Raw genomic sequence first — 23361 nt, 5'->3', positions numbered from 1 at the left:
GGGCCACCGCCATGATGTTGGTTGAGAACGACAGGGTGTTGTCCAGGATCACGCCAAGGTTCTTAGCGCTCTGGGAGGAGGACACAATGGAGTTGTCAACCGTGATGGCGAGATCATGGAACGGGCAGTCCTTCCCCGGGAGGAAGAGCAGCTCCGTCTTGCCGAGGTTCAGCTTGAGGTGGTGATCCGTCATCCACACTGATATGTCTGCCAGACATGCAGAGATGCGATTCGCCACCTGGTCATCAGAAGGGGGAAAGGAGAAGATTAATTGTGTGTCGTCTGCATAGCAATGATAGGAGAGACCATGTGAGGTTATGACAGAGCCAAGTGACTTGGTGTATAGCGAGAATAGGAGAGGGCCTAGAACAGAGCCCTGGGGGACACCAGTGGTGAGAGCGCGTGGCGAGGAGACAGATTCTCGCCACGCCACCTGGTAGGAGCGACCTGTCAGGTAGGACGCAATCCAAGCGTGGGCCGCGCCGGAGATGCCCAACTCGGAGAGGGTGGAGAGGAGGATCTGATGGTTCACAGTATCGAAGGCAGCCGATAGGTCTAGAAGGATGAGAGCAGAGGAGAGAGAGTTAGCTTTAGCAGTGCGGAGCGCCTCCGTGATACAGAGAAGAGCAGTCTCAGTTGAATGACTAGTCTTGAAACCTGACTGATTTGGATCAAGAAGGTCATTCTGAGAGAGATAGCGGGAGAGCTGGCCAAGGACGGCACGTTCAAGAGTTTTGGAGAGAAAAGAAAGAAGGGATACTGGTCTGTCGTTGTTGACATCGGAGGGATCGAGTGTAGGTTTTTTCAGAAGGGGTGCAACTCTCGCTCTCTTGAAGACGGAAGGGACGTAGCCAGCGGTCAGGGATGAGTTGATGAGCGAGGTGAGGTAAGGGAGAAGGTCCCCGGAAATGGTCTGGAGAAGAGAGGAGGGGATAGGGTCAAGCGGGCAGGTTGTTGGGCGGCCGGCCGTCACAAGAAGCGAGATTTCATCTGGAGAGAGAGGGCAGAAAGAGGTCAGAGCACAGGGTAGGGCAGTGTGAGCAGAACCAGCGGTGTCGTTTGACTTAGCAAACGAGGATCGGATGTCGTCGACCTTCTTTTCAAAATGGTTGACGAAGTCATCTGCAGAGAGGGAGGAGGGGGGAGGGGGAGGAGGATTCAGGAGGGAGGAGAAGGTGGCAAAGAGCTTCCTAGGGTTAGAGGCAGATGCTTGGAATTTAGAGTGGTAGAAAGTGGCTTTAGCAGCAGAGACAGAGGAGGAAAATGTAGAGAGGAGGGAGTGAAAGGATGCCAGGTCCGCAGGGAGGCGAGTTTTCCTCCATTTCCGCTCGGCTGCCCGGAGCTCTGTTCTGTGAGCTCGCAATGAGTCATCGAGCCACGGAGCGGGAGGGGAGGACCGAGCCGGCCTGGAGGATAGGGGACATAGAGAGTCAAAGGATGCAGAAAGGGAAGAGAGGAGGGTTGAGGAGGCAGACTCAGGAGAAAGGTTGGAGAAGGTATGAGCAGAGGGAAGAGATGATAGGATGGAAGAGGAGAGAGTAGCGGGGGAGAGAGAGCGAAGGTTGGGACGGCGCGATACCATCCGAGTAGGGGCAGTGTGGGAAGTGTTGGAAGAGAGCGAGAGGGAAAAGGATACAAGGTAGTGGCGGAGACTTGGAGGGGAGTTGCAATGAGGTTAGTGGAAGAACAGCATCTAGTAAAGATGAGGTCGAGCGTATTGCCTGCCTTGTGAGTAGGGGGGGAAGGTGAGAGGGTGAGGTCAAAAGAGGAGAGGAGTGGAAAGAAGGAGGCAGAGAGGAATGAGTCAAAGGTAGACGTGGGGAGGTTAAAGTCGCCCAGGACTGTGAGAGGTGAGCCGTCCTCAGGAAAGGAGCTTATCAAGGCATCAAGCTCATTGATGAACTCTCCGAGGGAACCTGGAGGGCGATAAATGATAAGGATGTTAAGCTTGAAAGGGCTGGTAACTGTGACAGCATGGAATTCAAAGGAGGCGATAGATAGATGGGTAAGGGGAGAGAGAGAGAATGACCACTTGGGAGAGATGAGGATCCCGGTGCCACCACCCCGCTGACCAGAAGCTCTCGGGGTGTGCGAGAACACGTGGGCGGACGAAGGGAGAGCAGTAGGAGTAGCAGTGTTATCTGTGGTGATCCATGTTTCCGTCAGTGCCAGGAAGTCGAGGGACTGGAGGGAGGCATAGGCTGAGATGAACTCTGCCTTGTTGGCCGCAGATCGGCAGTTCCAGAGGCTACCGGAGACCAGGAACTCCACGTGGGTCGTGCGCGCTGGGACCACCAGATTAGGGTGGCCGCGGCCACGCGGTGTGGAGCGTTTGTATGGTCTGTGCAGAGAGGAGAGAACAGGGATAGATAGACACATAGTTGACAGGGTACAGAAGAGACTACGCTAATGCAAAGGAGATTGGAATGACAAGTGGACTACACGTCTCGAATGTTCAGAAAGTTAAGCTTACGTAGCAAGAATCTTATAGACTAAAATGATTGAAATGATACAGTACTGCTGGAGTAGGCTAGCTGGTAGTGGCTGCGATGTAGCTAACCTAGAAAATCGCTCTAGGCTAAACAATTGACTTAGATACAAAGACGGCTATGTAGCTAGCTAGCTACGATCAAACAAAACAAACCGTTGTACTGTAATAGTTACTACAGTGCTGCTATTCGGGGGCTAGCTGGCTAGCTACGTTAAGAGAACGACAATAGCTGGCCAGCTAACCTAGAAAATCGCTCTAGGCTACACAATTGTCTTAGATACAAAGACGGCTATGTAGCTAGCTAGCTACTATCAAACAAAACAAACCGTTGTACTGTAATAGTTACTACAGTGCTGCTATTCGGGGGCTAGCTGGCTAGCTACGTTGAAAGACCGACAATAGCTGGCCAGCTAACCTAGAAAATCGCTCTAGACTACACAATTGTCTTAGATACAAAGACGGCTATGTAGCTGGCTAGCTACGATCAAACAAATCAAACCGTTGTACTGTAATGAAGTGAAATGAAAAATGTGATACTACCTGTGGAGCGACGCGGAATGTTGACCGGGTAGTTGGAGTTCAATTCGGTAGAGGTTGGCTAGCTGTTGGCTAGCTAGCTAGCAGCATTTCCTACGTTAAGGACGACAAATAGCTGGCTAGCTAACCTCGGTAAATTAAGATAATCACTCTAAGTCTACACACTCTAAACTGCACAATTATCTTGGATACGAAGACAGCGAAGACAACTATGTAGCTAGCTGACACTACGCTAATCGAGTCGTTCAGTTGAGTGTAATAGTTTCTACAGTGCTAGTGGACAGTGGATGTTAGCTAGCTGCTTAGCTAGCTGCTGGGCAGATACGTTAGGACGACGAAATACGATAATATGCAATTGTCGTTGATACAAAGACGGCTATGTAGCTAGCTAAGAAGAAATTGCTAAGATAAGACAAATCAAACCGTTGTACTATAACGAAATGTAATGAAATGTAATGAAAAGTTATACTACCTGCGGACCGAAGTGTAGATGCGACCGCTCGCTCCAACCGGAGGTAACAAGGAGAGGCAACGACTTCGGCAGAAGTTGTGACAGTACCCCCCCCGCCGACGCGCGGCTCCAGCTGCGCGTCGACACCGGCCTCGGGGACAACCCGGAGGGAGAGGTGCAGGGCGATCCGGATGGAGACGGTGGAATTCTGATAACATGGAAGGATCTAACAAGTCCTCCACCGGAACCCAGCATCTCTCCCCCGGCCCGTACCCCTCCCAGTCCTCGCCCGACGTCACGAATCCAAAATGGATCGAACAGAGTACGCCGGAACCCGCTCGATGTCTAGAGGAGGCCGAGGAACATTACGTACTTCAGCCTCCTGGAGCGGGCCAGCCACCATCGGCCTGAGAAGAGACACATGGAACGAGGGGTTAATACGGTAATGAGTGGATAGTTGTAACCTATAACATACCTCGTTCACTCTCCTCAGGACTTTGAATGGCCCCACAAACCGCGGACCCCGCTTACGGCAGAGCAGGCGAAGGGGCAGGTTTCGGGTCGAGAGCCAGACCCTGTCCCCTGGTGTGAACACTGGGGCCTCACTGCCGTGACGGTCTGTGCCAAATTTCTGGCGCCTTATGGCACGCTGAAGGTGGACGTGGGCTGCCTCCCAGGTCTCCTCAGCGTGCCGAAACCAATTGTACACCGCAGGGGCCTCGGTCTGGCTCTGATGCCAAGGAGCCAGAACCGGCTGATACCCTAATACACATTGAAAGGGAGTAAGGTTAGTGGAGGAGTGACATAGTGATATCTGAGCCATCTCTGCCCAGGGCACGAACTTCGCCCACTCCCGCTGCCGATCCTTGCAATAAGACCGCAGAAACCTACCCACATCCTGGTTATCTCTCTCCACATGCCCATTACTCTCGTCGATCGCCGAGCACCGCCCGAACAAGGAGAGGCAATGACTTCGGTAGAAGTCGTGACACACGGCACGGTCTTTCCAAGCTAGTTGGAGACTTCCAGTTTGGTATGGCACCATTTCTGTTCCAATTTTCTGGAAGCTTGCTTCAGAGCTCGGGTATTTTCTGTATACCAGGGAGCTAGTTTCTTATAACAAATGTTTTTAGTTTTTAGGTGTGCAACTGCCTCTAGGGTATTGTGCAAGGTTAAATTGAGTTCCTCAGTTATGTGGTTACCTGATTTTTGTCCTCTGACGTCCTTGGGTAGGCAGAGGGAGTCTGGAAGGGCATCAAGGAATCTTTGGGTTGTCTGAGAATTTATAGCACGACTTTTGATGCTCCTTGGTTGGGGTCTGATCAGATTATTTGTTGCGATTGCAAACGTAATAAAATGGTGGTCCGATAGTCCAGGATTATGAGGAAAAACATTAAGGTCCACAACATTTATTCCCAAGGACAAAACTAGGTCCACAGTATGACTGTGGCAGTGAGTAGGTCCGGAGAAATGTTGGACAAAACCCACTGAGTTGATGATGGCTCCGAAAGACTTTTGGAGTGAGTCTGTGGACTTTTCCATGGGAATATTAAAGTCACAAAAATGTAGAATATTATCTGCTATGACAAGGTCCGATACGAATTCAAGGGAACTCAGTGAGGAACGCTGTACATGGCCCGGGATGCCTGTAAACAGTAACTATAAAAAGTGATTGAGTAGGCTGCATAGATTTCATGACTAGAAGCTCAAAAGACAAAAACGTCAGGTGTTTTTTTGTAAATTGAAATTTGCTATCGTAAATGTTAGCAACACCTCCGCCTTTACGGGATGCGCAGGGGATATGGTCGCTAGTGTAACCAGGAGGTGAGGCCTCATTTAACACAGTAAATTCATCAGGCTTAAGCCATGTTTCAGTCAGGCCAATCACATCAAGATTATGATCAGTGATTAGTTCATTGACTATAACTGCCTTGGAAGTGAGGGGTCTAACATTAAGGAGCCCTATTTTGAGATGTGAGGTATCACAATCTCTTTCAATAATGGCAGGAATGGAGGAGGCCTTTATTCTAGTGAGATTGCTAAGGCGAACGCCGCCATGTTTAGTTTTGCCCAACCTAAGTCGAGGCACAGACACACAGTCTCAATGGGGATAGCTGAGCTGACTATACTGACTGTGCTAGTGGCAGACTCCACTAAGCTGGCAGGCTATCAGCCTGCTGCCTGGCCTGCACCCTATTTCATTGTGGAGCTAGGGGAGTTAGAGCCCTGTCTATGTTGGTAGATAAGATGAGAGCACCCTTCCAGCTAGGATGGAGTCCGTCACTCCTCAACAGGCCAGGCCTGATCCTGTTTGTGGGTGAAGCCCAGAAAGAGGGCCAATTATCTACAAAATTCTATCTTTTGAGAGGGGCAGATATACATACAGTGGGGAGAACAAGTATTTGAAACACTGCCGATTTTGCAGGTTTTCCTACTTACAAAGCATATAGAGGTCTGTAATTTTTATCATAGGTACACTTCAACTGTGAGAGACGGAATCAAAAACAAAAAAACAGAAAATCACATTGTATGATTTTTAAGTAACTAATTAGCATTTTATTGCATGACATAAGTATTTGATCAACCACCAACCAGTAAGAATTCCAGCTCTCACAGACCTGTTTTTCTTTAAGAAGCCCTCCTGTTCTCCACTCATTACCTGTATTAACTGCACCTGATTGAACTCGTTACCTGTATAAAAGACACCTGTCCACACACTCAATCAAACAGACTCCAACCTCTCCACAATGGCCAAGACCAGAGAGCTGTGTAAGGACATCAGGGATAAAAATTGTAGACCTGCACAAGGCTGGGATGGGTGACAGGACAATAGGCAAGCAGTTTGGTGAGAAGGCAACAACTGTTGGCGCAATTATTAGAAAATGAAAGAAGTTCAAGATGACTGGTCAATCACCCTTGGTCTGGGGCTCCTTGCAAGATCACACCTTGTGGGGCATAGTCAAGTTGTCTAGGTGTTAATTATTTCAGCTCTGCCCAAACTTGAAAACGGCTTGCTCAACATGTGAAGGATGCAAAGGGACAACTCAATTCCTTTTTAGTGTTTTACTATGGTTTTGATGCCATTTGTTGAATATGGAAACAGTTGATTTGTTGAATAGAGTAGTTGAATGACAGAGGAATAAGGAATAGGGAATAGAAATAGGTTGATAACCTTAAACAGAGAATAAACATGCATTATTTTACACAAACTATGCATGACACAACAACAAAGCATGGCTTTGAATAAAGTAAACGTTTAAACAATTTAATCTCGCACTTCAAGCATTTACTTCTGCAGTCACCACTCCTACCAGAGTTAAAAATGTAAATTGTGCTAAGCACTGGATGCAACATAATAAATAATTCCAAACATTACATACCAGTTGCCTCTTTAGGGTTGAACAATGAGCTGTTTGTATGTTGAGGACCCAAGCAAAGCTAAGCCCAAACATTTTAAACCTATTCTTATCTGCCAGGTGTGCATGTTTTTTATTTTATTTATTTCACCTTTATTTAACCAGGTAGGCAAGTTGAGAACAAGTTCTCATTTACATTTGCGACCTGGCCAGGATAAAGCAAAGCAGTTTGACACATACAACGACACAGATTTACACATGGAGTAAAACAAACATACAGTCAATATGTAAAAGTAGTCCCTCCAGAAATCCTGGCTCAATTTTTTAGTTCCACCCGTGTTTTTGGGTTATCTGCCCTCTTGAGGCCTGGAGTTCTTCAAAGGAAGATCTGCCATTGTGCTCATGTTTTGAGTGTTCTGTTTTTTGACGCAACAGGCATCAATGATCATGAGGAAGGTGAGGGATCAGCCCAGAACTACATGGCAGGACCTGGTCAATGACCTGAAGAGAGCTGGACCACAGTCTCAAAGAAAACCATTAGTAACACACTACGACGTCATGGATTAAAATCCTGCAGCGCACGCAAGGTCCCCCTGCTCAATCCAGCGCATGTCCAGGCCCGTCGGAAGTTTGCCAATGACCATCTGGATGATCCAGAGGAGGAATGGGAGAAGGTCATGTGGTCTGATGAGACAAAAATAGAGCTTTTTGGTCTAAACTCCACATGCCGTGTTTGGAGGAAGAAGAAGGATGAGTACAACCCTAAGAACACCATCCCAACCGTGAATCATGGAGGTGGAAACATCATTCTTTGGGGATGCTTTTCTGCAAAGGGGACAGGACGACTGCACCTTATTGAGGGGAGGATGGATGGGGCCAACAACCTCCTTCCCTCAGTAAGAGCATTGAAGATGGGTCGTGGCTAGGTCTTCCAGCATGACAACGACCCGAAACACACAGCCAGGGCAACTAAGGAGTGGCTCCATAAGAAGCATCTCAAGGTCCTGGAGTGGCCTAGCCAGTCTCCAGACCTGAACTCAACAGAACATCTTTGGAGGGAGCTGAAAGTCCGTATTGCCCAGCGACAGCCCCGAAACCTGAAGGACCTGGAGAAGGTCTGTATGGAGGAGTGGGCCAAAATCCCTGCTGCAGTGTGTGCAAACTTGGTCAAGAACTACAGGAAACATATGATCTCTGTAATTGCAAACAAAGGTTTCTGTACCAAATATTAAGTTCTGCTTTTCTGATGTATCAAATACTTATGTCATGCAATAAAATGCTAATAATGACTTAAAAATCATACAATGTGATTTTCTGGATTTTTGTTTTAGATTCTGCCTCTCACAGTTGAAGTGTACCTATGATAAACAATTATAGACCTCTACATGCTTTGTAAGTAGGAAAACCTGCAAAATCTGCAGTGTATCAAATACTTGTTCTCCCCACTGTAAGTATACTTTTTTTCTAAAAAGGAAACTTTTTCAATGTTTCACTATTCACTGAGGAGGATGGTCATCTCCTTCCTCATCTGAGGAGCCTCCACTGGTGCATATGTAGTATATGTGAATGTGTGTGGGTTTTGTGTGAGAGTTTCAGTGTAGTGTCTGTGAGTGAGTGTATATATTGTGTATATTGTCTTGTGAGTCAGTTCAAGGGGTCAGTGCAGATAGCCCGGGTAACCATTTAATTAACAATTTATCAGTCTTATGGCTTAAGGGTAGAATTTTTATTGTATTGTTTTTTTTTTCCAGATAAGTTGACTGAGAACACATTTACAGCAACAACCTGGGGAATAGATACAGGGGAGAGGATGGGGAAGAATGAACCAATTGGAAGCTGTCTTGGAGCCTGTTGGTCTGAGAGCCAATGCTTCAGTACCGTTTTTACGAACGGTAGCAGAGTCTATGGTCAGGGTGGCTTCCTCTGACACTGCCTGATATAGACGTCCTGGATGGCAGGAAGCTCGGCCCCAGTGATGTACTGTGCTGTCCGCACCAACGTTTTTCAACAGGAAAATGTAAATGTAAATGTAAAATAAATAGTTGGAGTGAGACTCGCCAGCTCTAGGGAGGTGCAGGGGTGTCCATTGCCTACCGAAATGATTATGTACGAGTCATGTTAAACAGTTGCAGTAAGCAAGCTTTGAAACAGCCCAAAAAGTGTCTAACTGCCTGCCAAGAAATATCATCCTAGAGCCGGCCCTGCACACATCAAAGGCAATGTCTCAAACCTAGTATTCTATGAGGGTTGCAAATGTGGGAGACTAACTGTTCAGCCCCACAGCTCTACTCCAATCCTCAGGCCGTCCCCCATACTTTTTCAGCCACATTACAGCCCGGTTTCTCTCTCCTATCCTCCGCAGTCAATGGATTCATAACTGGCACACAATCAAATTGGAGCAGTGACAGAGACAGGATGAGAGAAGGACTCTAGAGATTGAATGTTCCCAGCAAGCACATAGCATTCTGAGAAAGATGTGTTTCTTACAGCTTGGTGTAAGCATGCTTTTCCTGTGGTTATTTCGCTTAGAACCTTCCTACAACTTTCTGGGAATGGTGCAGGATAGTTGCTTGGCTTTGGAATATTCTCAGCACATTTAAGGAACTTGTCAAAAAAATCATTATTTTCTTGGTATTTCAATTATTTAATAGAAAGTTTCCAATAAGTTCAAACGTGGTTACATCTCATTTCAATTTTGGTAATGTTCTAGGAATGTTGAGAATGTTCTCAAATAGTTCATAGAACGTTAAGAAACAACATTCTTCTGTGGGAATTTCAGTACTTCAGCATAACGTTTCCTACAGGTTTCCTCATGGTTATATTTAAAGTAATGTTCTCCAATTGGTGCAAAAACGTTAAACAACATTCTTCTGTGGGAATTTCAGTTCTTCCGCATAACGTTTCCTGCAGGTTTCCCCATATGGCTCTACTTAAATTCATGTTCTGAAATTGTTCTCGGGCCATTAAGGAAACTTTCCATAAAAACCACAGGAAAACTTTAGTAACGTTCAGAGAATATTCCAAAATAATGGTATTTACAACATACACATTCTGTTCTCAGCATCAACAAAACTTTCTCTTTTCCTCCATTTTGTTAAGCATGTTCAGGTGTGTTGGCCGCGCCCACTAATTGGCCACACCTGATCTTGTGCTTGTTTTCTTTGAAATTTGGGTCCGTTTGAATAGACTAACATGGCATTCTAGCACCATCCTGGTGGAGCAGTGGACTAATTACATGCATAGAGAACAGAAGATTATCGGTTTGAATCTCACTGATGCTGTCTCAATAAACAATGTATATGCATGATTTATGCCTAAGGAATTTAATTTCCAAGGCTGCGATTAGACAGGAAGCCCATTAATAAAACCTCCTATGAAAATGTTCAAGGAACCAGAGCAAAACATTCTCAGAACTTCCCTGCAACCTAAAAATAAGCATTCCAAGAACAGGCAACATTTTCACTTTGGTTCTCAGAATGTTTAAAAAACATTCCATTTTACCAGTCAGGAAACATATGGCTTTGTTCCCACAACCAATGCGACACCAAAAGCATTCGTTTCCTCAACTTCCAAGGAACCAAATGTGTTAGCTGGGGAGTCTGTGAATTAATTGAATGAAGTCTGTAATCATGTCTCTGCATAATCCAGTTGAATTACCTCATCATAGTAACACACAACCCCCCTCTCTGTTTCTCTCTCACCCTCTCTCTCTCTCTCTGTGTCTCGTTACCTCTCTTTCTCTCTGCCCCCCCCCTCTCTCTCTCTGTGTATCGTTACCTCTCTTTCTCTCTGCCCCCCTCTCTCTCTCTCTGTGTCTCGTTACCTCTCTTTCTCTCTGCCCCCCTACCCCCTCTCTCTCTCTCTGTGTATCGTTACCTCTCTTTCTCTCTGCCCCCCCCACCCACCCTCTCTCTCTCTGTCTCGTTACCTCTCTTTCTCTCTGCCCCCCCTCCACCCACCCCTCTCTCTCTCTGTCTCGTTACCTCTCTTTCTCTCTGCCCCCCACCCTCTCTCTCTGTCTCGTTACCTCTCTTTCTCTCTGCCCCCCTCTCTCTCTGTGTGTGTCTCGTTTCCTCTCTTTCTCTCTGCCCCCCCCACCCACCCTCTCTCTCTCTCTCTGTGTCTCGTTACCTCTCTTTCTCTCTGCCCCCCTCTCTCTCTCTGTGTCTCGTTACCTCTCTTTCTCTCTGCCCCCCTCTCTCTCTCTGTGTGTCTCGTTACCTCTCTTTCTCTCTGCCCCCCCTCTCTCTCTCTCTCTGTGTCTCGTTACCTCTCTTTCTCTCTGCCCCCCCCCTCTCTCTCTGTGTGTGTCTCGTTACCTCTCTTTCTCTCTGCCCCCACCCACCCCTCTCTCTCTCTCTGTGTCTCGTTACCTCTCTTTCTCTCTGCCCCCCCTCTCTCTCTCTGTGTCTCGTTACCTCTCTTTCTCTCTGCCCCCCCTCTCTCTCTGTGTGTCTCGTTACCTCTCTTTCTCTCTGCCCCCCCTCTCTCTCTCTCTCTGTGTCTCGTTACCTCTCTTTCTCTCTGCCCCCCACCCACCCTCTCTCTCTCTCTCTGTGTCTCGTTACCTCTCTTTCTCTCTGCCCCCCCTCTCTCTCTCTGTGTCTCGTTATCTCTCTTTCTCTCTGCCCCCCCTCTCTCTCTCTGTGTCTCGTTACCTCTCTTTCTCTCTGCCCCCTCCACCCACCCTCTCTCTCTCTCTGTGTCTCGTTACCTCTCTTTCTCTCTGCCCCCCCCCCCTCTCTCTCTCTGTGTGTCTCGTTACCTCTCTTTCTCTCTGCCCCCCCCTCTCTCTCTCTGTGTCTCGTTACCTCTCTTTCTCTCTGCCCCCTCTCTCTCTCTGTGTCTCGTTACCTCTCTTTCTCTCTGCCCCCCTCTCTCTCTCTCTCTGTGTCTCGTTACCTCTCTTTCTCTCTGCCCCCCCCCCCTCCCACCCTCCCTCTCTCTCTCTCCACCAGAACAACAACATCCAGGCTCTCCTCGTGGACACGTTCTGTTACAGCCATGACTGTAATTATATACAACGCTCCCTGGAAGACATCAGGCTGGATGGAAATCCCATAAACATCAACCTGTACACCTCCTCCTATATCTGCCTGCCTCACCTTCCGTATGCATGTGTGGAGATCTGACAATGTGGTATAGCTGCACTTTACCTTATGATAGGATAGGCTAGGAATTTCTGCCAAAGTGCTTCCACCTCCCCAACCCTCTGAGCGCTCCACAAGTGCATAGTGCATAGTGCATAGTGCATAGTGCATAGGGGCTAGATATGCAAAGAGACTGATGGCATACGTATTAGTTAATTGCAAACTATATAGTGATCAGATCTTAACAGTGGTGGATTTCTCACTAGTAACTGGATTTCCATGTTAGCTAAATGTGGTAAGAAGGTCTTGGTTCATATTTCACAGTGTTGTGCCAAGCATTTGTTTTAGGTCATATTACATTATACCCACAGTATCCTACTAATCCTTTTCAAGTAGTCAACTAAATAATAATTCTAACTCAGAATACACAAAATGTTATTTTCCCCACAGTCCATCAATTTCTTACCATATCACCCTCTCGCTATTCCTCCCTCTCTTTCTCCCTCAACTGCCATTCATGCTCCATTTTTTTCTGTGTCATCTATGTCACATCCTCTCTAAACAGCAAGGGGTTGTTCACCCAAATTACAATTCACATTTTTCTTATGCATACCATCCAGCATTAAGCAGGGTCAGCTCTGGTTGGTCCCTGGAAAGTGGTGGAGAAAATGAAAGCCTTGTTTTAATCGATCAGGAGCCTTTGCAAATAACCTCCACATTGATAAGAATGTTTTCTCTAGCTCCATTTCTCTTTTTCATATCTGTCTCGGTGTGAACTGAGAAAGGGATCCCCTTCCTCCCACCTAATCTTTATTTTACTCCTGGGTGCAGATGCATTAACTCACCACATGGAGGTGATCTTACCCCATGTTTTCTGAATGGTGGTGACTGGCTCAGGACCCAACTGAACTGCACAACTGTGTGTTAGAAAATACATTTCCGTTCAAAGCAGTGTTCTGAGTGTGGGCTATCCTCTATATTGAGTGAACCATTTGGAATTTTTCATTAATGAATGCCTATATCTGATCATCAGACTCGGGTGCTTAGTCCTTTATACGTAACACAAGACAATAAGACACTGAACCTTGTCAAAAGGCAGTCTTGGCATGTTATTCTGACCTCCTTTATAAATCCTATTGTTTTCTATTTTGTATTGTTTTCTTTCTCTTTTCCTCCCTCTGCCCAATAACTCAGCTGGCCATGCAGAGTAGCTACAATATAACGTCACCTAAAAAACATCTATAAAATGTTTGTATAAATGTTAGAGGAGCTGCAATTGCGTTTCCCAAACTAGGGCTTTCAACATCATGTGGGCCCGCCTGATTTGAAAATGGGGTGACGAGAGAAAGTCTATGAAAAAACAATGAAAATAAGCACTTGGTTCATAGAAAGCTCGATGAGGTTGTAACAAACAGAGCAGTTTCTGCTGGATGAGGTTGTAACAAACAGAGTGGTTTCTGTTAGATGAGGTTGTAATAAACAGAGTGGTTTCTGTTAGATGAGGTTGTAATAAACAGAGTGGTTTCTGTTAGATGAGGTTGTAATAAACAGAGTGGTTTCTGTTAGATGAGGTTGTAACAAACAGAGTGGTTTCTGTTAGATGAGGTTGTAATAAACAGAGTGGTTTCTGTTAGATGAGGTTGTAACAAACAGAGTGGTTTCTGTTAGATGAGGTTGTAATAAACATAGTGGTTTCTGTTAGATGAGGTTGTAACAAACAGAGTGGTTTCTGTTAGATGAGGTTGTAATAAACATAGTGGTTTCTGTTAGATGAGGTTGTAATAAACATAGTGGTTTCTGTTAGATGAGGTTGTAACAAACATAGTGGTTTCTGTTAGATGAGGATGTAATAAACAGAGTGGTTTCTGTTAGATGAGGTTGTAACAAACAGAGTGGTTTCTGTTAGATGAGGTTGTAATAAACAGAGTGGTTTCTGTTAGATGAGGTTGTAATAAACAGAGTGGTTTCTGTTAGATGAGGTTGTAACAAACAGAGTGGTTTCTGGTAGATGAGGTTGTAACAAACAGAGTGGTTTCTGTTAGATGAGGTTGTAACAAACAGAGTGGTTTCTGTTAGATGAGGTTGTAACAAACAGAGTGGTTTCTGTTAGATGAGGTTGTAATAAACAGAGTGGTTTCTGTTAGATGAGGTTGTAACAAACAGAGTGGTTTCTGTGAGATGATGTTGTAACAAACAGAGTGGTTTCTGTTAGATGAGGTTGTAATAAACAGAGTGGTTTCTGTTAGATGAGGTTGTAACAAACAGAGTGGTTTCTGTTAGATGAGGTTGTAACAAACAGAGTGGTTTCTGTTAGATGAGGTTGTAATAAACAGAGTGGTTTCTGTTAGATGAGGTTGTAATAAACAGAGTGGTTTCTGTTAGATGAGGTTGTAACAAACAGAGTGGTTTCTGTTAGATGAGGTTGTAACAAACAGAGTGGTTTCTGTTAGATGAGGTTGTAACAAACAGAGTGGTTTCTGTTAGATGAGGTTGTAACAAACAGTGTGGTTTCTGTTAGATGAGGTTGTAACAAACAGAGTGGTTTCTGTTAGATGAGGTTGTAATAAACAGAGTGGTTTCTGTTAGATGAGGTTGTAATAAACAGAGTGGTTTCTGTTAGATGAGGTTGTAACAAACAGAGTGGTTTCTGTTAGATGAGGTTGTAACAAACAGAGTGGTTTCTGTTAGATGAGGTTGTAATAAACAGAGTGGTTTCTGTTAGATGAGGTTGTAATAAACAGAGTGGTTTCTGTTAGATGAGGTTGCAACAAACAGAGTGGTTTCTGTTAGATGAGGTTGTAACAAACAGAGTGGTTTCTGTTAGATGAGGTTGTAATAAACAGAGTGGTTTCTGTTAGATGAGGTTGTAACAAACAGAGTGGTTTCTGTTAGATGAGGTTGTAATAAACAGAGTGGTTTCTGTTAGATGAGGTTGTAACAAACAGAGTGGTTTCTGTTAGATGAGGTTGTAACAAACAGAGTGGTTTCTGTTAGATGAGGTTGTAACAAACAGAGTGGTTTCTGTTTTCTTCCTGCAAATGTGGCTCTATCTTTTGAACGGTTTAAGCTGCAAAATATTATGACCCCGTCACTAAAAGACTCGCAGGACGACATACATTATGTGTCTTCTGTCTTTTTTAATCCATTATTATACCAGGTTAGTTGACTGAGAACACATTCTAATTTACAGCAACAACCTGGGGAATAGTTACAGGGGAGAGGAGGGGGATGAATGAGCCAATTGTAAACTGGGGATTATTAGGTGATCATGATGACTTGAGGGCCAGATTGGGAATTTAGCCAGGACACAGGGGTTAACACCCCTACTCTTACGATAAGTGCCATGAGATCTTTAATGACCTCAGAGAGTCAGGAACCCGTTTAACATCCCGTGCAAAAGACGGCACCCTACACAGGGCAGTGTCCCCAATCACTGCCCTGGGCAATTGGGATATTTTTTTTAGATGAGAGGAAAGAATGCCTCCTACTGGCCCTCCAACACCACTTCCAGCAGCATCTGGTCATCCAGGGACTGACCAGGACCAACCCTGCTTAGCTTCAGAAGCTTCACAATCCCCACAAATCTCATTAGAACAGAGTGGGCAAGAACAGGCACTAAATCAGACTGGGGGGATTGTTTTCTACACAGAAGATCAAAAAAAGTATTGCCTGATGATCTTCTGAACTTCCCAATACCTTTCTGATACATTTCAGTTACTTCAACCCATACTTTCATCACAATGAAATGCTGTAAGAAGTACTGTCAGACTGATTTGTAATACACTGTCATAGCCCCAATTAAAAAATCACTGTTTTATCATGCCAGTGTGTGTACAGTATCAGTGTGGGTGTGCAAGCGTAGGTGGGAAATATATATATATTTTTTTCACCTTTATTTAACCAGGTAGGCAAGTTGAGAACACGTTCTCATTTACAATTGCGACCTGGCCAAGATAAAGCAAAGCAGTTCGACACATACAACGACACAGAGTTACACATGGAGTAAAACAAACATACAGTCAATAATACAGTATAAGCAAGTCTATATGGGATGTGAGCAAATGAGGTGAGATAAGGGAGGTAAAGGCAAAAAAAGGCCATGGTGGCAAAGTAAATACAATATAACAAGTAAAACACTGGAATGGTAGATTTGCAGTGGAAGAATGTGCAAAGTAGAAATAAAAATAATGGGGTGCAAAGGAGCAAAATAAATAAAATAAATACAGTAGGGAAAGAGGTAGTTGTTTGGGCTAAATTATAGGTGGGCTATGTACAGGTGCAGTAATCTGTGAGCTGCTCTGACAGTTGGTGCTTAAAGCTAGTGAGGGAGATAAGTGTTTCCAGTTTCAGAGATTTTTGTAGTTCGTTCCAGTCATTGGCAGCAGAGAACTGGAAGGAGAGGCGGCCAAAGAAAGAATTGGTTTTGGGGGTGACCAGAGAGATATACCTGCTGGAGCGCGTGCTACAGGTGAGTGATGCTATGGTGACCAGCGAGCTAAGATAAGGGGGGACCTAGCAAGATCTTGTAGATGACATGGAGCCAGTGAGTTTGGCGACGAGTATGAAGCGAGGGCCAGCCAACGAGAGCGTACAGGTCGCAATGGTGGGTAGTATATGGGCTTTGGTGACAAAACGGATTGCACTGTGATAGACTGCATCCAATTTGTTGAGTAGGGTATTGGAGGCTATTTTGTAAATGACATCGCCGAAGTCGAGGATTGGTAGGATGGTCAGTTTTACAAGAGTATGTTTGGCAGCCTGAGTGACGGATGCTTTGTTGCAAAATAGGAAGCCAATTCTAGATTTAACTTTGGATTGGAGATGTTTGATGTGGGTCTCGAAGGAGATTTTACAGTCTAACCAGACACCTAGTTATTTGTAGTTGTCAACGTATTCTAAGTCAGAGCCGTCCAGAGTAGTGATGTTGGACAGGCGGGGCAGGTGCAGGCAGCGATCGGTTGAAGAGCATGTATTTAGTTTTACTTGTATTTAAGAGCAATTGGAGGCCACGGAAGGAGAGTTGTATGGCATTGAAGCTCGCCTGGGGGGTTGATAACAGTCTCCAAAGAAGGGCCAGAAGTATACTGAATGGTGTCGTCTGCGTAGAGGTGGATCAGAGACTCACCAGCAGCAAGAGTGACATCATTGATGTATACAGAGAAGAGAGTCGGTCCAAGAATTGAACCCTGTGGCACCCCCATAGAGACTGCCAGAGGTCCGGACAGCAGACCCTCCGATTTGACACACTGAACTCTATCAAAGAAGTAGTTGGTGAACCAGGCGAGGCAATCATTGAAGAAACCAAGGCTGTCGAGTCTGCCGATGAGGATGTGGTGATTGACAGAGTCGAAAGCCTTGGCCAGATCAATGAATACGGCTGCACAGTAATGTTTCTTATCGATGACGGTTAAGACATCGTTTAGGACCTTGAGCGTGGCTGAGGTGCACCCATGACCAGCTCTGAAACCAGATTGCATAGCAGAGAAGGTATGGTGAGATTCGAAATGGTCGGTTATCTGTTTGTTGACTTGGCTTTCGAAGACCTTAGAAAGGCAAGGTAGGATAGATATAGGTCTGTAGCAGTTTGGGTCAAGAGTGTCCCCCTCTTTGAAGAGGGGGATGACCGCGGCTGCTTTCCAATCTTTGGGAATCTCAGACGACACGAAAGAGAGGTTGAACAGGCTAGTAATAGGGGTGGCAACAATTTCGGCAGATAATTTTAGAAAGAAAGGGTCCAGATTGTCTAGCCCGGCTGATTTGTAGGGGTCCAGATTTTGCAGCTCTTTCAGAACATCAGCTGTCTGGATTTGGGAGAAGGAGAAGTGGGGAAGGCTTGGGCGAGTTGCAGTGCTGTTGGCCAGGGTAGGAGTAGCCAGGTGGAAAGCATGGCCAGCCGTAGGAAAATGCTTATTGAAATTCTCATTTATCAGTGGTGACAGTGTTTCCTATCTTCAGTGCGCAGCTGGGAGGAGGTGTTCTTATTCTCCATGGACTTTACAGTGTCCCAGAACTTTTTTGAGTTAGTGTTGCAGGAAGCAAATTTCTGCTTGAAAAAGCTTGAATGGGGCATGCTTATTTAATTAAGATGGTTAGGAAGGCATTTCAAAAAAATACCCAGGCATCCTCTACTGACGGGATGAGATCAATATCCTTCCAGGATACACCGGCCAGGTCGATTAGAAAGGCCTGCTCGCTGAAGTGTTTCAGGGAGCTTTTGACAGTGATGAGTGAAGGTCGTTTGACCGCTGACCCATTACAGATGCAGGCAATGAGGCAGTGATCACTGAGATCTTGGTTGAAGACAGCAGAGGTGTACTTAGAGGGCAAGTTGGTTAAGGATGATATCGATGAGGGTGCCCGTGTTTTTGGGGAGGGGAGGTACCTGGTAGGTTAATTGATAATTTGCGTGAGATTTAGGGCATCAAGCTTAGATTGTAGGGTGGCTGGGGTGTTAAGCATGTTCCAGTGTAGGTCGCCTAGCAGCATATGGTGTCCAGAGCACAGCTGGGGGCTGAGGGTGGTCTATAGCAGGCGGCAACGGTGAGAGACTTGTTTTTAGAGAGATGGATTTTTAAAAGTAGAAGTTCAAATTGTTTGGGTACAGACCAGGATAGTAGGACAGAACTCTGCAGGCTATCTTAGCAGTAGATTGCAACACCGCCCCCTTTGGCAGTTCTATTTTGTCTGAAAATGTTGTAGTTAGGGATGAAAATGTCAGAATTTTTGGTGGTTTTCCTAAGCCAGGATTCAGACACAGCTAGAACATCCGGGTTGGCAGAGTGTGCTAAAGCAGTGAATAGAACAAACTTAGGGAGGAGGCTTCTAATGTTAACATGCATGAAACCAAGGCTATTACAGTTACAGAAGTCATCAAAAGAGAGCACCTGGGGAATAGGAGTGGAGCTAGGCACCTCAGGGCCTGGATTCACCTCTACATCGCCAGAGGAAGAGAGGAGGAGTAGGATAAGGGTACGGCTAAAAGCAATAAGAATTGGTCGTCTAGTACATTCGGAACAGAGAGTAAAAGGGGGTTTCTGGGGGCAATAAAATAGCTTCAAGGTATAAAGTACAGACAAAGGTATGGTAGGATGTGAATACAGTGGAGGTAAACCTAGGTATTGAGTGATGATGAGAGAGATATTGTCTCTAGAAAAATCATTGAAACCAGGAGATGTCATCGCATGTGTGGGTGGTGGAACTAATAGGTTGGATAAGGTATAGTGAGCAGGACTAGAGGCTCTACAGTGAAGTAAGCCAATAAACACTAACCAGAACAGCAATGGACAAGGCATATTGACATTAAGGAGATGCATGCTGTCAGGACCCGGTTTCGAACCTGGGTCTCCGGAGTGAGAAACAGTCACTTAACCAACTGAGCCACGAATAGACAGCAGAACCCAGAAGATGAGGCAGACACAGCAGTACTTAAGACGGTGTATTTAATAAAGAAAAAATCCTAAAAAACTAAAAAATGGCAAATCCAAAAGGTGGTAGGAAAAAACACAAAAAGACCTCAAAAGAAACTCACCAAAAATAAACAAAAACAAAAAACAGAATACCACAAGAACTTCACCCGGAATCGACAAGAGCACACAGAACACTAGGGCAGGGTGCTAACATACAAACACAGAGCACAGAACTGAGGGAAACAAAGGGTTTAAATACAATCAGGGGAAACGAGACACAGGTGCAAATAATAATGGGGATCAAGGGAAAAACATAGGGACAAAAAGCTCAATGGGGACATCTAGTGACCAAAACCCGGAACAACCCTGGCCAAATCCTGACAGAATCCCCCCCCTAGGAACGGCTCCTGACGTTCCTACCAGCTCTCTCAGGGTGGAGGACCCTGAACTGACGAATGAGGTCAGGGTCCAGGATGTCTTTGGCAGGAACCCAGGAGCGCTCCTCAGGACCGTAGCCTTCCCAGTCCACCAGATACTGCCAGGACCGCTGCACTCGGCGGGAATCCAGTATCCGGTGGACGGTATAAGCCGGCTGGCCTCCAATGACACGAGGCGGAGGGGAGGTCTGTCTGCCGGGACAAGGGGAGAAAAAACAACAGGTTTTAACAATGACACATGAAATGTGGGATTAATCTTAAGGGATCTGGGTAAGTGTAGGCGATAAGAAACTGGGTTAACTCTCCTGGCAACCTTGAAGGGACCGATGTATTTTTGGGACAGCTTGCGAGACTCCACCCGTAGAGGTAAGTCTCTTGTGGAAAGCCAGACTCTCTGGCCGGGGCGCAGGGTAGGCCCGGGACGGCGACGTCTGTTGGCTTGTTGTTGATACCTCTGTGAGGAACGCATCAGATTAAGACGGGTCTTCCTCCACATAAGCCGACAGCGTCTGACGAACCTCAAGGCTGAAGGCACTCTGACTTCTGCCTCCTGGTCCGGGAACAATGGAGGAGCATAGCCAAACTGACACTCGTGCGGGGACATACCAGTGGAGGAGGAGCGCAAGGTGTTGTGCGCGTATTCGGCCCAAACAATAAAGGATGACCATGTGGACGGGTTGTCACGAGTCATACATCGGAGGGTGGTTTCCAGTTCTTGATTCATCCTCTCTGTTTGGCCGTTGGACTCCGGATGGTACCCTGAAGATAGACTGGCAGAAGCCCCCATGAGTTGGCAGAAGGCCTTCCAAAACCTTGAGGCGAACTGGGGACCTCTGTCAGAAACCACATCTTGAGGAATGCCGAAGACTCGGAACACATGATTAATTACCAACTCAGCCGTTTCCTTGGCAGAAGGTAACTTAGTCAGAGGGACGAACCTGGCCGCCTTTGAAAACCTGTCGATTATGACTAGGATAGTAGTATTGCCATGGGATGGAGGAAGTCCAGTAATAAAGTCCAATGAGATATGGGACCAGGGTCTGTGGGGAACAGGTAAAGGGTGAAGGAGTCCTTGAGGGCGGAGGTGAGAAGATTTGCCCTGGCAGCACACGGGGCAGGCATTGACGAAAGTGGCAACGTCTTCTCTTATGGTAGGCCACCAGAACTTACGCTGGATGAACTCCAAGGTGCGACCTACGCCCGGATGACAGGTGAGGCGAGAGGAGTGCCCCCACAGAAGGACCTGAGTCCTCACTGCCTTGGGGACAAACAACCGATTGGCAGGGCCTCCTTTAGGGTCCGGTTCGCTAGCTTGAGCACGTCTCACGGTATCCTCAACTTGCCACGAGATCGGAGCCACAATCTTAGCAGCAGGAAGGACAGGCATGTCCGTGTCATCTCGAATGGCAGGAGCGTAGACTCGGGACAGGGCATCCGGTTTGAGATTCTTCGACCCGGGCCGATAGGTGAGGATAAACTGGAATCGATTGAAGAAAAGAGACCATCTAGCTTGTCTAGAGTTCAATCGCTTCGCCTGCTGGATATACTCCAGATTTTTGTGGTCCGTAAGCACTTGAAACGGGTGAGAAGCCCCCTCGAGCCAGTGTCTCCATTCCTTCAATGCCATCTTAGAGTTTAGAGTGTGTAGACTTAGAGTGATTATCTTAATTTACCGAGGTTAGCTAGCCAGCTATTTGTCGTCCTTAACGTAGGAAATGCTGCTAGCTAGCTAGCCAACAGCTAGCCAACCTCTACCGAATTGAACTCCAACTACCCGGTCAACATTCCGCGTCGTTCCACAGGTAGTATCACATTTTCATTTCACTTCATTACAGTACAACGGTTTGATTTGTTTGATCGTAGCTAGCCAGCTACATAGCCGTCTTTGTATCTAAGACAATTGTGTAGTCTGGAGCGATTTTCTAGGTTAGCTGGCCAGCTATTGTCGTTCTTCTAACGTAGCTAGCCAGCTAGCCCCCGAATAGCAGCACTGTAGTAACTATTACAGTACAACGGTTTGTTTTGTTTGATCGTAGCTAGCTAGCTACATAGCCGTCTTTGTATCTAAGACAATTGTGTAGCCTAGAGCGATTTTCTAGGTTAGCCAGCCAGCTATTGTCGTTCTTTTAAGTAACGGAACGCAATCAACCTTGCTAGCTAGCCAGCTAGCCCCGAATAGCAGCACTGTAGAAACTATTACACTCGACGGAACGACTTGATTAGTGTAGTGTCAACATCGCAGCCACTACCAGCTAGCCTACTCCAGCAGTACTGTTTCATTTCAATCATTTTAGTCAATAAGATTCTTGCTACGTAAGCTTAACTTTCTGAACATTCGAGACGTGTAGTCCACTTGTCATTCCAATCTCCTTTGCATTAGCGTAGCCTCTTCTGTACCCTGTTAACTATGTGTCTATCTATCCCTGTTCTCTCCTCTCTGCACAGACCATACAAACGCTCCACACCGCGTGGCCGCGGCCACCCTAATCTGGTGGTCCCAGCGCGCACGACCCACGTGGAGTTCCTGGTCTCCGGTAGCCTCTGGAACTGCCGATCTGCGGCCAACAAGGCAGAGTTCATCTCAGCCTATGCCTCCCTCCAGTCCCTCGACTTCCTGGCACTGACGGAAACATGGATCACCACAGATAACACTGCTACTCCTACTGCTCTCTCTTCGTCCGCCCACGTGTTCTCGCACACCCCGAGAGCTTCTGGTCAGCGGGGTGGTGGCACCGGGATCCTCATCTCTCCCAAGTGGTCATTCTCTCTCTCTCCCCTTACCCATCTATCTATCGCCTCCTTTGAATTCCATGCTGTCACAGTTACCAGCCCTTTCAAGCTTAACATTCTTATCATTTATCGCCCTCCAGGTTCCCTCGGAGAGTTCATCAATGAGCTTGATGCCTTGATAAGCTCCTTTCCTGAGTAAGGGATTTCACCCCCGTAGTGGACAAAAATGAATGGCAAGTTATTGGCATAGGCCAAACCATGCACACATTGGCCAATACCACCCAAAGCGGCGTTGATTCATGCAAAGTTTACTGCTATTGCCATATGGGTATTGCCAGTTGTAACACTTCAAAAATCCAACAGGTGGCGATTGCACTCCACCATGGTTTTTCATATTGGTATTGGACTCCAAGTCAACATCCAAAAGCCAAATTTTGAAAAAACGAATTTTTTGAAAAAAACCTATCACCCCTTAAAAAAGTGCTTTCTGGACCGTTTTTCGAAATTCTTTCGCTTTTTTTGACAATTACACATGTATAAGAACTGTATGAAAATACTTTTGTCCAATTTTATTAACATAATTTTTTTAATTTTTTTACTTGCGCATATTGCATATGTTTTGTCCATTTGCAATATGATTTCATAGGAAGTCAGAAGTCAAAAGTCAAAAATTCTTAAATTTCATAAAAAACTTCACACACCCCTAAAAAAGTGCTTTCTGGACCGTTTTTCGAAATTTTTTCGCATTTTGTGTCAGTTACACACGTATAAGAACTGTATCAACATACTTTAGTCATATTTTATTATCATAATTTTTTTTTTTTTTTTTTACTTGCGCATATTGCATGTGTTTTGTCCATCTG

General features: G+C 45.9%; 1 protein-coding gene across 1 annotated transcript in view; it reads left to right on the top strand.

Annotated features, from left to right (window-relative positions):
• Window positions 1-802: 802 nt before the first annotated feature.
• LOC135541628 (plasma membrane calcium-transporting ATPase 1-like) overlaps window positions 803-23361 on the top strand; it is a 298234-nt gene continuing 275675 nt past the window's right edge. Inside the window, exon 1 of the mRNA XM_064967935.1 lies at window positions 803-886. The gene's annotated coding sequence lies outside the window, so the exon portion shown is untranslated. The remainder of the gene's footprint in view (window positions 887-23361) is intronic.

Source organism: Oncorhynchus masou, chromosome 6, assembly GCF_036934945.1.
Source record: "Oncorhynchus masou masou isolate Uvic2021 chromosome 6, UVic_Omas_1.1, whole genome shotgun sequence".
NCBI lineage: Eukaryota > Metazoa > Chordata > Actinopteri > Salmoniformes > Salmonidae > Oncorhynchus > Oncorhynchus masou.
Note: the sequence above shows the minus strand (reverse complement) of the source record. Positions and strands in the feature narration are given on the sequence as shown.